Source organism: Watersipora subatra, chromosome 5, assembly GCF_963576615.1.
Source record: "Watersipora subatra chromosome 5, tzWatSuba1.1, whole genome shotgun sequence".
Lineage (NCBI taxonomy): Eukaryota > Metazoa > Bryozoa > Gymnolaemata > Cheilostomatida > Watersiporidae > Watersipora > Watersipora subatra.
The window spans coordinates 9,316,559-9,329,315 of NC_088712.1; positions in this window are offsets into that span (position 1 = coordinate 9,316,559).

A 12,757-nucleotide genomic window follows, 5' to 3' on the forward strand; every position below is an offset into this window, starting at 1 on the left:
TTTCTAAAGAGTGTTAAAATAGTGTGTGCGTAGGCGAGTGCGTTCGTGTTTGTGCGTGCATGCATGTATAAGTGCGTGTGTGCTTGTGTGCGTCTACACAGCTGTGCATGTGTGCATGTGTTCGTGTCACCAAAGCTAACAGTAAACAGACAACTGAAATTCCATACAAATGAAGTTTCATTCGGTTTGTCTATATCCATAGTATCAAAGCAACATGAAAGCATATGAGTAACACATTGACTAACTTTATTTATATCTTCATTGAGTTTGAAGGTCACTACTACATTATTATTAGTCTTTGTGATATCAATGGTTGTAATAGTTACTAGATTAACCCAAGACTAATGTTTGACAATCTATCAAAGTTACAAGAGTGAGTGGCTGATTCAAAAAGCAAAGCTGCCAATAACTTTATTAAAATATAATTTAGGTCAAAGAATAGTGCTTTGAGCACCATTCAAGTACATGACTTTGCTAACACTGCAAGTAAACACAACTGCTGACTACCACCATGATTTCTAAAGTTATCTGACCGAGTTTATCGCCAACTGTACAGTTGCATAAAGAAAGAGCAGATGCTGTAATAGGATTTTAAAATCTTATGGAGGAAGTGGATGTGACAAAATATTGCAGTCAGCTCAAAAATGGTATTATGTGTATGAACAGAACATTTGTCTAGAAACAGATAGAATGAGTTGTCACCAATTTGAAACTTGACTGTATGGTCTGTGGAGCTTTAGAAGAATATATAGACCTGTTGTGACTTAAAAACCTTAAAGCCAGCAAGCCTAGGTAAAACTATCAGGTTGACAATATATGGAAATATAAACACTCCCAATTTTGCTTCCTTCCAATCTGGTTCCGCGAACAGCAGTATGTATTGCGATGTGCTGGACAAACTTTATAAAAATATTGTTCACAAGATAGGAATTTTGTCGACCAGTGCCATTCTTCAGCATGAAAATGAAAAAACTACACATAGCAATAGCACTAAAAATGTTCAACGCTATTCACTGGGAGGCTCTCAGACATCCACATTAAGCAGTGAAAACCCATTTTTACTATGGAAGATTCAAAGGATAGCAAATGTAAAACTTTTATATACAAGTCATATCAGAAAGCTAGCCAAACATTAAAACAAGTGGATTGGGATGCAGGTACTAAATCTAGCAAAATCATCTGGTTGGATTTGGTGCACTTTTCTATTTTGGCTGTCTCCCTACTCTTGGCAAGTACTGTAGCAGCAACTCAAGAATACGTTATGGCGATTGGGATTTGGATCAAAGCTCCTTCAGAAGATCTTTTTATGGCTGGGTAAATTTTCACAAAATTATGAATTTAGATAAAATACAAAGTTATTTGATTCAAAAAAAAGATTTAGATTGAAAAGTGTCATTACTTATTGAACTACTCTTGTACCTGATGAGCATGCTTGACTCTAGACTCTGTTTTACGAATGATATTTCTCATCTGGTTCCATTTCTTAAGTATTTCATCTTCAAGGAAGTCTGTGATGAGAATTTTGGTTCTTAGTCTACCTTCTGTGTATTTATCTTCTAGCTGTTTGTACTTAAACTCCAAAGCTTTGATCTTCAACAAGTAAAACGATGAAAGCACTGGAAAGCACTAGAATTGCTTCATGCGACAACGTTCTGCAAATGTCAAAACAGTATGTGGTAGTTTACATTACAATAGCAGGTAATCACTACCTGCAGATTTGAAAAATGGTCTACAGGGAAATTTACTGTCCAAGACATCAAATTAATTGCATAACACCACAATTGAAAGTTCTCTTTTCTCACATAATCTAGACCAGAACAAGAACCATTCTTTTTATTATACATTACCTGATAAGATTGATCTACTGCACAGCCTAGTTTTATGTCGCATGAAATTCTAAAATTTCTTGAAATTTTCTTTTCAGAAAGATTACTTGTTAAAACGTAGCATACCTTGGTGAAATACACTTTTGGATAGCAAAACAGCCATAATCAAATAGATATTATACTAATGCAAAATCTCTTCTGTCATACAGATTCTAAAACATGTTTCACTACCAAAAAATCAAGTCAAATTCTCTTTTTTCCTAAAAGTAGATCAATGATATGCCTGACCTTCTATCCAGTCACATATAATGTGTTTATAATATTAATAATTATTTTTAGTATTAATTTGTAATTTTATAGCAATATTTTTAACAAGATATTTACAAGTGGTCAAAAGTTTTATAATTTAAACAAAGCTTATCTAGTTAAAATAGTAACATGAGTAACAGGTGTAGTCAAGAAATGCTCTGCTAAAGAGTTGGAAATGTCATCACATCCTGTGCATCCCTTTTATGCTGAATCTTCTGCACCGTCTCAGCAGTTTCCTTGTCATATTCAGCAAGTGTTTGAGAGGTGAACTTGAAGATTTGTTCCAAACCCTTTTCCTTCTCAATCATCTCTTTCTTTAGCTTGTTGATCTTATCATTAAGTTGCTCTACAAGCTGATTTAAAGGCATCATCTGGTGATTCTCTCCTGAAACATACCTAATTTAACATAAAAGTTTTCATGGCTGCTCTAATTACCAGAAAATGTAGCTGATTCTTCATCGAGTTTTTCTTATGTAAAGTCATAAGCATTGAATGAGATAAAGTGTTGACCAAAAAAGACTACAGTTATTAATATTAATTTTACATGATCAGTCTAACTTGTAAAGTTTTTGATAAGTGACCAGCTAGGAAAAGCTTAATGTTACACTCATAACTCTAGTCTTAATGTTTAGATAACATGGCTAATAAAATATACATGCAATATTAAAACGATAAGTAAAAATAAAACACAATTATTGCATCTGCGTCACAAGGATGTCTAAAAGTCAAAACAACTTTGTTAATGATCAGTAACTATTTTAAAGTTCAATTAGATATAATAACAGTTGAAATCCCATGTTGTCTTCATAAAAGTTTGTATATAAGGACGCAGCCTGTATTGTATTATTTATATAGTTACAACGATTCTACCATTTTAATTTTGCCCGTTAGTTTTCGCGGTTAACCATTCAACTCAAACCAATAATTACTTTAGAGTTTTAAAGATGAATTAGGGCCAATTTATTTTCTAAAACTTACCAAGTTGCTCTTATAGTCGATAAACAATGCATTTATCACTGTTATTAATTACCATCATCACAAAACTTGTCTTTGCGAACGCATTCATTGCAAATCATCTTCAGACATTTATCACATCCCAAACTGACTGGCTTGTCAGTGTGATCAGCACAGACTCGGCTTTGCTGACTCTTCAGTAGCTCATACTGCTCCATGTTTATGGTTGGATGAACTTTTCCAATCCCATTTTGGTACTCTCGATGAAACTAAAATGTGAACTAGGTCAAAACAGATATTAAAATTGTCTAAATTCTAGATGAATTGGACGTTCAAAAATGTTTTGAAAGTGAGCTGAGTAAAATGGTTATAAGAATATACAGTTATTTCAGATAACTAAAAACACTTTTCGCGCAATAAATTTGTCTGTAACCAGCTCATTCTAAAAATCGCAGACTACAATTGACTAGGTATTTCAATGTTGTTGCACTATTGCAATTCCCATTACAAAGCTTCGACAACAGACAACTTAAAAAAAAAATAACTTGCTACTCAAATTGATGTCTTTTGACTAACTAAACTCATTTAATAACTTCTTCTAATCTTTTCTTATTTTGTAATATTTACGGATGCATGAAAACAAAGAATTAATCCAACAGTTGCCTATCCATACATGAGTGACATCATCTATTTACAATCTCTACAGTTACTAAAGTTGTTGTTCATAAATAATTACACAGAGGTCGTTATTGTGTAAACAACCTTGGTTTCGTCTATAAACTCCTAACTTGGCAGAACGCATAAATTATTACTGTGAAACTACATTTTGAAAGCACACCGCAGCTCAAACAAGACTAGTGGCTGAAATTACTATTATGGTGATGATGATATGATGATGACGATGACGTTGACGATGAAAATGAAAATGAAGATGATGATTATGATGATGATGATGATGGTGATGATGGTGATGAAGATATTGAAGTAAGTCATGATCATTACTTTTAGCAAAATTAGTGACAGTGTTAGTGCCATGAAGGAGAAATGTTTTTAACCCTTTAGCGACCGCAGGCTTACGGCTGGAAATTCCCCAGCGTACCAGTGCATTTACTATGGCGATTTGAGCCTTCGACACCACTGCGTAAAAACTGCATCAATTTTCTTTAAAATTGAGGTAGTTACATAAATTAACATGCATCGGAATCCTGAGAAATTTCTCTACAAGCTGATACTTTTTTAATGTAGTTAGCTTGTATTTGCTTACCTGCAAGAGTCGCAATTCGTTGAAGCTACAAGTTTTTTTATGTTAGTACGTCATTTTCGATTGTATTTTATATTCACTAAAAGCAATTGGCAATGTTGTATAAAAAATTCTTGCATGGATTCATATGTTCACAACAATTTGCAAAAAAAATTAGTCGTCCAAGAGCATTGAAAGCGGAGTTATGAGCTCCGATGTATAGCGGGAGCGCCATTGGAAAAGCTCGAGACGCCATGTCCATAAGCAGCGCAAGACAGTCATCCGACAAGGTTGCTCCAACCTTCGTGCAAATTGGCACAAAACTGCAAATGAATATGCATCTGGAAGCTGAGACATTTTCCTGCAGAATGAGATTTTTTCCTCTACACAGCTTGCAAAAACTTCGCAGCTAGACATCTATATATGCGCAGTTACAATTTTTTGCTCTGAATTTCTATGCATTTCTTGAGACTAGATTTATGTAAAAAATTTGCATATAAAGTCATTGCACAGATTCATGTGTGCTGCAGCAAAGATTAACTGGATGTGTGCAAGAAGAATTGAGTCGTGAGCCTATATTCACACATTTGGTGAAGCAGCAAAAGACAGGAAGCAACATTTATGAGCAGAAACAGCAAATCACGGACTGCTAGATTGCAGAACAATATGAGAACTGAACTATTTGATTAGACTGCTGCTCTGAAGATGGCAGTGTGCAACAAATACAGCACATCAATGCACAACTAATACAATAGATTAGCAAATGTATGTACAAAAGCTAGCAATACAAAGCAGTGAAGCAATTGCAGAAACTAAATAAAATACCATTTGTAAATAAATTTAGCTAGCATGGTAAGGATCAAAACATGACTCGCACAAAGATATTCCAAAATTGCCTCCGCTGCCAGTGCAATCAGCTTGCTCATCGACAATGTATACAGACAATTGGTGCACATAGCCAGAGACAGCAATGGAAAGCAAATAACATAATTCCAAATTTAGATCTTTTAGATGTAATATGCTGTCTGAAGTTGAGCCAGCCTTTCTATGCCAGCAAGCTTTCATCTACAAATATAAATTTATCAGATAGAAAAACAGGATAGAACCAGTCGCATGTCATGGCAAAAACATTTTTTAATTTGAACAATTTATTGCCAGCAGGGTCTTCAAAATTGTCAATAAAGTGTAAACTTGCTCCTAATTTTCTTTCAATTTATAAACTGATTAAAAATCAGCGTAGATAATAAAGGAATGTGGACCAGTAAGGCAATAGAGTAGGCTTTTTGAAAATACCTATATGCAAAACTAAACAAGCAACTCGCCAAATATTTATCATCAACAGGCTCCGAAGCATCGCAATGTTTTTGAAGGCCATATTTATTCGTTTCGTTAAATAAAACATTTATCATGGCTGATGTTTAAAAAGCTTTGAATAATAAAAACACTTACCTGTTTAAGAATTCAAACTTATACTCCTGCCAGGCTGTCAGCAAAATGTAATTCTTTTGGTTTTAAATCAGCTCTTCTCTGAAATCCGTCATGACTCCCTCCTTCAACGCCGGCCGTTTCACTCTCACTTTCGTACTCCGATTCACTCTGTCGAATTTCTTTTTCACTTTCATCTTCTTCTTCATATTCTTCTGCACTGAAATCCTCTGCTTCACTTTCATACCAGTCGATATCTTCCTGTAAACGAATCTTTTTAGCAGCGCTTGAAATATCGCGTCCGTTCATGATGATAAGAACGATCAACGAAAGAAAGAACGATCAACTTTTAGCAACGTGTTCTTTTTGCACATGCGTATAATGGACTCATTACTGCTTCAAAATAGTAGTGTGATATCTTTTAAAACTCCTAAAAATATTAATTAAAAATTTTAGTGCCGTTTTTAAAATAAATAAATGAATTTAAAAAATACGTATCGAAGACTCAGATCTGACGGGCAATTACGGGTTTGGTACGCTGAGACTGCGCTCTCAGCCCGTAAGATTATGGGAACGGGAGTCAAAAGGTTAAAAGCAGAATTTTGTTCAGAGACAATATCAAATGAATTGTAACTGTGACTTAAATAATTTTTTGGTAATTGGCCAGGTATGAGAGGAAAAGCAAATTTCACCTTAACATGTAACTTGCAAGCATATTCTGTTTGTTCATAATATTGCAAGTGTGGCTCGATAAGCAATAAGAACAAGAACCACTGGCTAAAGATTATAAATCTTTAGCCGAACTCTATAACTCTATAACGGATATTCATTACATATAGCCATATTGAGCAGAAAATCTAGACTTACTAGCGTATTTTTGATAGCTCTTTTAAATATCTCGGAACTTGACCACTAATCGTAAATGTCATAGTTGTAGTTTGAAATTTGTTGTAGTTGATCAATCTATAAATATTGTCAGAACATCAAGTTTAAATACTACCATAAACTAAAAAGATATGTGGAAGCAGAACATCCTTTTGTCCTCTAAGAATAGCTGACACTGAAATTTCAAACATAGAATATTCTATCAACTCCTTCATACCTCATGGTGCTTGACACAGTAAATTGTATCACAAAGTGAACAATAAGAGAATGCTTGCTCATCATTCTTTCCTTCCCTTGCACAGAGAGCACACGACTTTGACTTTGACTTTTCCTCGGCTATATCATAAGCTGGAATTTGGTTGATGGGCACCTCACATACTTGGCTATAACATAAGGAACATCAAGCTCAAAAAATTATTGTTCATGTAAAAAGCAAATTCTTAGAATGAGTTTACATACATATTTCAATTATGTTAAATTCATTGAGAAAGTCATCGACATAGTTACAATTTAATTTAGAGTTCAGATTCAAACCTGTTGCTTAGTTTTACTGAATTTAATTATGCAATTTGCTTGACCGTTGTATAGGCGTATCCAACAACATAATTCCGAATGTTTTTTTTTTTTTATTTTAAAAAATTTTAATTTTTCTTGGAGGGCCTAAATTGTAAAGTATTTTCTTTTTTTTTATTTTAATACTGCAATTATTCTTTGCATGCATTTAAACAAGCACAGGACCAGGTCCTATAGCTTGATACCTGACTTGTCCTTTTTTGGCTAGCCACTAGCCAGCTGCGTTTAGTGTCTTGCTTTAACTAGACTAAGCTGTAGTTCCTTAGACCAGGCTGCCGTGTTTTTAGTCTGGCTGAGTCAAGCCCTCAATCTCTTTGGCTAGCTGGGCTAAGCTGTAGTTCCTTAGACGAGGCTGCGTCTTTTTAGTCTGGCTGAGTCCAGCCCTCAATATCTCTGGCTAGCTGGGCTAAGCTTTAATTCCTTAGACCAGGCTGCGTCTTTTCAGTCTGGCTGAGTCAAGCCATCAATCTCTCTGGCTAGCTGGGCTAAGCTGTAGTTCCTTATACCAAGCTAAGTCTGTTTAGTCTGGCTGAGTCAAGCCCTCAATCTCTCTGACTAGCAGGGTTAAGCTGCTGGTCTGCATGCTTATCTGGGTTGAGTTTCTGGTCAGTTTGCAGCCTCCTTGCGAAGCCTTGGCCAAGATGAGAGCCAGTAAGCAACAAGTTAGGGTCATGAGGGATGTAACTTTATCCTCGCTGATAACACGTGTTTAGCCAATGTTTGTTTTTGGGCGGAGTACCACTAGTGCTGGGCTTCTTAGCGTAGTAAAACTTTAATTGATTGTACTTATTCTAGATAGATTTTTAGTTCAGCGAAAGCCTTAGAAGTATCGTTTTAATGGTTCTCTATCCCCATCTTGTTGTTTTGCTGCACATTTTTGTTAACAGTCGTCCAATACTTGGCAAGTAGCAGCAACTGATAATTTCTTCGAAATGATCATGATTTAGTTCAGAACCCTTTGAGAAGGCTCTTTCAAGCTTAGTGAGTTTTGGTAAATGTGAGCTGCGCCTGTCCTCAACTCGCTACTTTTGTTGGCTCTTGCATGAACAACAGTGATGGTCAATGAGATGGCATGCCAAGCAATATTTAGATCTGTGAGCAATATTTCAATTTTCTTTATCAATCTTCAACAAAATTATGATATGGAAAACAGTTGATGTGGTAAATCATATGGTTGTATGTCATATTGAAAAACTGGTCATATGACATATGCTGCCACTTGTATGGGCACACAGAAGCAGGGAAGCATTGAAAGACATTGGGCCATGCTTTCCCAATTTAAAGAACCCACACTTCTTTTCCTTGTTCTAAGACCATGCAGTAGCATGGTCTCGCATACTGTTTGGTGAGCACCATTTTTTGGAAGCCTGACCAGGTGAGCATCCAACTTGACCAACTCAAGTTTTCATACTTGTGTAACTAGAGCTTTATTAGAGAGGTTCTCTCTTTTATAGACTTTACCTAGTCTTCTAAATCAACTGAGTCAGTGGTTCACATATCGGTTGCCATAGTAACCAGAGAGATACGGGATACTATATCAACCCTGGTGACCATTTCCTGCTAAAGCGTGTTCACGTTTTCATGCAGCCCTTGCAAAGAAAAATTTGGTTTTGCAGATAGGTAGTCTTGCTCGACATACTTCAGGTTGCCATCTGTTCAATGGCAAACGCTTTCAATGTAACTTTGGCTGGCTTTGAATCGACCGTGTTCGCCGCTGTTAAGGCAAGAGCGGGTCTCAGAAAGTGGATCGTTGTCTCTGTGATCATGGTGGTTTAGGTTTATAAATATGATATGCCTAATAATTCATAAAAACAAATGACAACAACAATTAAAAATAACTACCGTATTTTATCTATTAAATGTAATAAAAGTATTGATCTCAATTGAATACATTTGTATTTGGCAGAACAGGATATAGAACCACAAAAGCAAAAAATATATATAAGAATATTCCTACCACTTTTATTTGGTAACTGGTTTTTTTTGGCCAAAGTTATAATTAAACATCTAGGACAATGTTTTCAAATAAACATTGGCCAGCTTTGAGTCAACCATGTTTTCCAGTTTTAAAGCAAGACCTGGTCTTGGAGAACCGACTGTCACCTCTGTGATCATGGTGGTTATAGCTTTGTTTCTTTTTAGATGTGGATTATTGTCTGGTATACTCTAGGCTGCCACCTGCTCAATGACAGGGATTCTCAGGAGATACTGGAGGCCTCAACTCGACTGTGTCTGCCAGTTTACAGCAAGGCCGGGCTTCGGAAAGCCGACTTTATCCTGTGTGGTCGTGGCGGTCCCAGTCTCCTTGCAAATGTAGAATTTGACCTAGTGTACACTAGGTCGTCACTTGCTCAGTGCTGGTGGTTCTCAGAGGAGGTTTGACCAACCTTTTTTTGACCTTTTTGCCAATTTTAAAACAGGATCGGGTCTCAGAGATCCAACTGTTTCCGTGTTATTCTGGTGTTTCCTGCCCACTTTGTTCATGGAGAAGTAGTCAGGCTTGTCATAACTCAATTCATCACTTGCTCGATTTGGGGGATTCAACTGTGACCCTTGCCGACCTTGATTCAAATATGTTCAGCAATTTTCAGGCGGTACTTGGTCTCAGAGGGTCGAGCATCTCATGCGCGGTCCTTGTAATCTGGGGCAGAGCGTGGTTTCCTTTGAAGTTCTTAGCTTTGTTTCCTATCATCTCCTTCTGGGTGGTTTTCTGTCAGTGAATTTATTTCTGGCTCCTTTCAGGCTGGTTCATACTTAGGGCCTTGGTGCAGCCAGTAGCAGGTTCCACTGCCATGGCTATTTGCTGTTTACAGGCATGAGTCTGTTATATCTGGAGCACTTTTTTCGAACGTATACCTGTCCTCTACACTCTCAAAGCACTGGAATGAGTTTCTGTGTGTCATGTTTAAAAGAGTTAAAAAGGAGATGTCGGTCTACCTTTCAATTCTTTGACCGGCTCTGTCAACTGCTTCATGACGAGCATTAGCTTTCTGAGTTTTGGGGTCTAGACTGGCTTGGCCTTCACCTCCTTTGGCTCTGGTTTCTGCAGCACTCTAGGTAGTCATGCAGCAGTGACAATGGCTTGCTTTTTTAGCAAAATTCTTTTCGGCTTTTATAGCATCGACTAATATTGGTGTTGGCACAGCCGGTAAGTTTTGTTGGAGAGCTAAGTTTTTCAAAGAGTTTGTAAAGTGCTCTTTAGCTATATTCTACCTAATTGGCATTGGCAGCTTTGCATAGGCAATGCGTACCAGTCTTTCAATTTACATCGCATGCTCCCGCAACAAATTCTACTTAACCTTCTTTATGGTGCTGAGTTTGGCTCGCGTTTGTTGAGCAGACAGCCCAGACCGGGCCCAGATAGCATCAATCCTTGCAATCCCTCTACTCCTTGCACCTGTTTGCAACTCTCAGTTTCTTCTTTCAAGACTTGAGGCAGATGTAAGGAAGCTAGGACTTCTCTCCATTTGTTGGCCTGTGCCTCTTCTTGAAATTTGAAAATAAAATAGTCTGTGTCTCATGTATCAAAGTACTGGGGAGCCCGGAACTGTGGTGCAGGCGTTCGTGGTACTGCCAACATCCTTTCCAGGGAACCTGTTAGCCGATCTGTCTTTCAGACAGTACGGCGTGCTCTGCAGTACTCCTTGTTTGAATTTCTGGGGCTCCAGGTGAACGTAGGGATCTACCAGAGCAAAGTTTGTGTTCCAATTTTTGTCTGGTCACCCCTGGATATCCCTACCTTCACTAGATCTAAATGAGTTCAGGGTACCGCCACGAGTTTGTTTAGCTTTCTACTTTCTTCTGAAAAGTATATTACGACAGCTAGATACTGATTAGCCTTCGCAAACTGTACGAATGTTTAATCAGTGGGATACTCGGTCTCATCACGGTTCGATAGTTCTGCTCTTTCGTCTACTTCAATCTTCTCTAATTCATTACATCAAAGGCAGGCAAAGGATAACCATCAAAACCTAATCACCGCTAAGATAGCTTTCGGATGTGATTTCAACGCACTATTGCCACTAATGTAAAAAAAACCATTACCCTGTCTTTACGGCGCACTAGCTAATTCCATTTTTCAAGCTCCAAACTAGTCATGCATCAGAGTAAAGTGCTTTAGTTTATTTTTTCATATAACTGGCACATTTGCTGCCAAGTGCTACTTTTTCACCATAGAAAAAGAGCCAGAATTTTATATGGTTGGCTTACAACAACATGCATTACATAAGTTAGTGTGGTAAAACTCGTGATGTCGAATACATAAGTTCTGGTAAGGCGTTATTTATTACACAAGGAAAAATATAGGATTACGCCAGTTATGGCAAGATGTTATTTAATACACAAGGAAGACGATAATAAATGACCAAATAAAAAAATACATGCAACTACTGCTACAAAAATAATACTAAAATAAAATTTAAGTTCTGTCCTAAAATGTAGTCGGCGATGTCTATCTCACTACGGCCATCACACATCATAGCTTAGTTGAAAAATAAATGCATGCGTTGTAGAGTGACATGCTGCTGTGATTTTATAGCAGTCCTGAGTAGAAATGAATTTCCACCAAAATGGCTATTTGGCATGCCCTCTTCCTCTGACATCACAGTCTTGGTTGAGCGATGTGCTAACTAAATGGCTTAAAGAGTTTTAAGTGTGCCAAATCTCCAAAGCGGTCTGGCTTGCTGGTCACTTTGGCTGCTTGAGGTCATGTTGCACAAACTCCAAATTTGAATTCTCAAGAGGCTGTGTGGAAATGTCCAGATATCCATATTTCCCTCCTGCTCTGCTCGTAACAATTTAGCTTTTCTCTTTGGCCTTAGTGATTGCTAAAGGAATTGGTGGATGGCCTGTCATGGTAGCCGCATCTCCTGACTCTTACGAGGCTCTGCAGTTTTTTGTATGTGTTGACTAGATTCTTTTCTTATTAAGGCTCTTTCTGACTCCAGAGCAGGGATTAACTTCTTTATGTCGGGTTTGAACCAATTTTTTTTTAGAGATTGACAACAGACACTATCACTTTTTCTGGAAATTGGGGTTTAGACAAGCACTGAATACTTGTTGGGGCTGCACTTAATTGGCTTACAGTTTTGTATTGTCTTTTTGTCGCTTTAATTTGTTAATCATCTAAACCTCACTACGTAGTGTGAATATGAGTGTGTCTTTCTAATGATTTGGTTTTTATTCTAATTGTATGTGCCAGGAAATGTTCGGCGTTTTCTCAAAGTTGTTTGGGGTTTCTCTCACACACTCATGTGTTGGACGGAATTCCGGAGAGAGGGTTGACATTCCAATTGGTTTTAAAACCACAACTTCTGCTCAAACATGAATATGTCAGTGAACACTATGATAGTTAAACCTAGCTTGCCTAGTGATGCCTCCATTTCTTTGGAAAATAACAAGTTTGATATATCTGGGCCGCAATTAAGCAAAGTCAACCATAGCGACATTTCTCACTCAATTGGAGTGGTTTGAGCCGTAACTTATAAAAAGCATTGGTAAACTGAGCATTATTGATTCTATTAAACCGGCCATTAGGTTTCTGACA